The sequence below is a fragment of the Ursus maritimus genome, unplaced genomic scaffold (assembly GCF_017311325.1).
Source record: "Ursus maritimus isolate PB19 unplaced genomic scaffold, ASM1731132v1 scaffold_5, whole genome shotgun sequence".
Classification (NCBI taxonomy): domain Eukaryota; kingdom Metazoa; phylum Chordata; class Mammalia; order Carnivora; family Ursidae; genus Ursus; species Ursus maritimus.
This window is the reverse complement of record NW_024426663.1, coordinates 88151018-88154825: the sequence shown is the minus strand read 5'-3', so window position 1 is coordinate 88154825 and position 3808 is coordinate 88151018. Positions and strand designations below refer to the sequence as shown.

General features: G+C 42.5%; 1 pseudogene; it reads right to left on the bottom strand.

The window, feature by feature from the left end:
- Positions 1 to 304: 304 nt before the first annotated feature.
- On the bottom strand, positions 305 to 506 carry LOC121100867 (annotated as a pseudogene).
- Between the last annotated feature and the right edge of the window lie 3302 nt (positions 507 to 3808).

Below are 3808 nucleotides of genomic sequence, written 5' to 3'. Positions count from 1 at the left end.
TCTGCTCTAATCTTGATCAACGGAAATCTCGTGCGTGGATTAGGCCTGTTTTTCTGTTGCTGTTCCAGCTTCTTGAGGTGAGAATATAAAACTGTATTTTAGATTTTTCTATTCTTTGAGTGAGGCTTGGATGGCTATGTATTTTCCCCTTAGGACAGCCTTTGCAGTATCCCATAGGTTTTGGACCATTGTGTTTTCATTCTCATTGGTCTCCATAAATTGTTTAAATTGATTTTTGATTTCCTTGTTTATCGAATCATTCTTGAGCAGGATGGTTCTTATTCTCCAAATGTTTGAGTTTCTTCCAAATTTTTCCTTGTGGTTGAGTTCCAATTTCAAAGTGTTGTGGTCTGAGAATATTCAGGGAATAACTGCAGTCTTTTAGTATCAGTTGAGACCTGTTTTGTGACCCAGAACATTGTCTATTCTTGAGAAAAGTTTTCAATTAGCAATAATCGCGCCTCGGATAAACCTCATTGGCTACGATACTGCCACTGCGCAAAGCTTCTATTCTTGAGATTGTTCCATGGGCATTAGAATAGAATGAGTATTCTTTGATTCTGGGGTGTAGTGTTCTATATATATATCTATGAGGTCCTACTCGTCTAGTATGGCATTCAAAGCTCTTGTTTCTATGTTGATTTTCTGCTCAGGTGATCTATCTATTGCTGATAGTGGAGTGTTGAGGTCCCCTACTATTAACGTATTTTTATCTATATGTCTCTTTATTGTGGTTAAGAGTTGGCTTGTGTATCTTGCTGCTCCCCTTGTTGGGGGCATATATATTTATAATTGCCATATCCACTTGTTGGATACATCCTTTAAGAATAATATAGTGCCCTTCTGTATCTCTAACTATAGTCTTTAGTTTAAAATCCAATCTGTCTGACATGAGAATTGCTACCCCAGCTTTCTTTTGAGGTCCATTGGCGTGAAAGATGGTATTCCATCCCTTTACTTTCAGTCTGAATGTATCTTTAGGTTCAAAATGAGTCTCTTGTAGACAGCAAATGGATGGGTCATGACTTTTTATCCAATCTGCAACCCTGTGGCGTTTTATGGGAACATTTAGGCCATTTACATTTAGACTGATTATTGAGAGAGATGTTTTAATGATACCATGTTGCCTGTAAAGTCTTTGTTTCTATAGATTGTGACTTTCTGTTCTGTATCACTCTTGGGGCCTTTTTACCTTTATAGAACTCTCCTTAATATCTCCTGTAGGGCTGGCTTCATGGTTATGAAATTGGTCAGTGACTGGCGATTCTGGAAGGTCTTTATTTCTCCATCAATTCTGAATGACAGCCTTGCTGATAAAGGATCCTTTGCTGTATGTTTTTCTCTGAAAGAGCTTAAAAATGTCCCCTCAGCCCTTTCTCTCATTCCAGGTCTGTGTAGGCAGGTCTAACGTAATCCTGATACATTTGCCTTGGTACGTGAGAAATTTCTTTACCCTGGCCGCTTTCAATACTGTATCCTTGGATCTAATATTTGCGAATTGCACTGTGACGTGACGTGGCATAGGTTTGTCATGGTTGAGCTTGGGAGGGGTCCTCTCTGCCTCTTGGACACGAATGCTTGTTTCCCTTGCTAGATTAGGGATGTTTTCAGCTACAATTTGTTCCAATATCTCTTCTAGACCTCTGTTTTTCTCCACTCCCTCAGGGATGCCGATGATTCTGACATTGGAACGTTTCATTGAGTCAGTAATCTCCCGTAACCTACATTCTTGAGATTGGATTTTTTTGAGTCAAGTTTCTGTTTTAGCTTTCTCTTCTACTAACCATCATCCAATTCGCTGATTCGTCTTCTACCTCATTCACCATGGCCATCAGAGAATCTAGTTTTACTGCATTTGATTCATAGTATTTTTAATTTCTGCCAGATTTGCTCTCATTTCCACTCTTAGAGATTCTATATTCTTGTTAATATGTTCGTTAATATTTTTTTCAAGTCTACACATCATCTTGACCGTTGTTACTCTGAACTCCATTTCTGATAATTTTGTTATATCCATATCCATTAGTTCTGTGGCAGAGGTCACAGACTCATTTTCTTTTCTTTGCTGGGGGTGATTTCTCCTTCTCGTCAATCTGATGAGGAGAGGTTGCGGGGTTGCCCAGAACCAAAATAATTGACCAGGACCCATCAGTGTGCACTTTTTTTATGGGGATCTTAGTGATGTGGGCTTTTTGATTTTTCAGCCTGCCTGCTGGGGGAGGGGCCTGCTGCACGGATACTCAGGCAACCCTGTTTGGGTAGAGTCTCTGTGTCCCCTGTGAGGGGGAATGGGGATGGGCACACTGTGAGCCGTTATTTTCAGGCTTTTGTTCTCTGGCAGCTTTCCCTGGCAGTTTGCTGTGCCTCTTCTGAGAGTCAGAGCAACAGTGGCCGAATCTCTGCCTCTGTCTCAGAACAGAGGGATTGCGGCCCGTTCTCCACTGGGGTCTTCTGGCTACTTTAACTCTGTTTCTGTTGGTGCTGTTAAACTCTGCCGCATCCCGGGATGTGCACCCCACAGCCGGCATCCCAGACCTCACCTCCAAGGCTGGTGCATCTCTGTCCTTTGTGTTTCTAACACCGCCAGCTTCCAGCCGCTCCTGTGTGCTCCGGAGCTCCGTTTCAGTGTGGTTTGTGCACTCCGGAGCTCCAGTTTTCAGACTGGTCGCGTGCGTTCCCCGGTCACGGTCTCCGTCTGCTCTCTTGCGGGTGCCAGTCCGCGAGTTATCCTGCTCCCCAGTGCAGGTGGCTACCGCTTCCTGGCGCCTGAGCGCGGAGGCTCCTTTCCCCTTCCATTTATCTTCCGATAACTGTGCACGGATTCATTGCTCTCCGCTTCGTACCTCAATACTCAGCACTGGAGATCGTCATTTGTAGAGATCTAGATGCATCTTCCTGCGTCTCAGGCTGATTCTGTGGGTGTTCAGGATGGTCTGGTACCTATCCAGCTCAACTCAGGGGACCAGCTGAAAAAGGGGATCCTTACTCCTCTGCCATCTTAACTCCTCTTCTGGCCCTTTTTTTCTTTTTTTCCTTTCTTCTTCTTTTTTTTTTTTTTTAAAGAATTTATTTATTTATTTGACAGATAGCCAGGGAGAGAGTGAACACAAGCAGGGGAGTGGGAGAGGAAGAAGCAGGCTCCCAGCAGAGGAGCCTGATGTGGGGCTCAATCCCAGAACACTGGGATCACGCCCTGAGCAGAAGGCAGACGCTTAATGACTGTGTCACCCAGGCACTCCCCTGGCCTTTTTTTTTCCTTAACAGTGTCTTTCTGAAAGCAAAAGTTTTCATTTGGGTTGAATTTAATGTATCATTTTTTCTAATGTATTTGACTTTCTGGTCTCATGTCTAAGAAGTTTTTGTCTAACTCCAGGCCAAAAAGATTTTTCTCTATTGTTTTCTGCTAAAATGTTTATGGTTTTGCATTTTACATTTGACTCTGTAATCCATCTGAGTTCTTTTAATGGAAGGTGCGGAGTTTAGTTGGACGACCATAATTTTTTGTGTTTGAATGTCCAGTTCCAACAATTTGTTGAAAATGCTTGATGAATTGCTTCTCTATATTTGTCAAAAATCAGTTGGCTACATTTCGGTGCGTCCATTTCTGGGCTCCTGTTCTGTTGACCTCTGTGTTTATCCCTTAACTAATGCCGTATTGTCTTAATCATTTCAGCTTGACAGTAAGTCTTAAGAACAGACACTGCGATTTCTTCAACTTTGTTCTTACTTTTAAAATTTGATCTAAATTTTCCTTTTACTGAAGGGAAGAAGGAAGGGGGGGTAAACAGAAGGAGGAATGAACCATGAG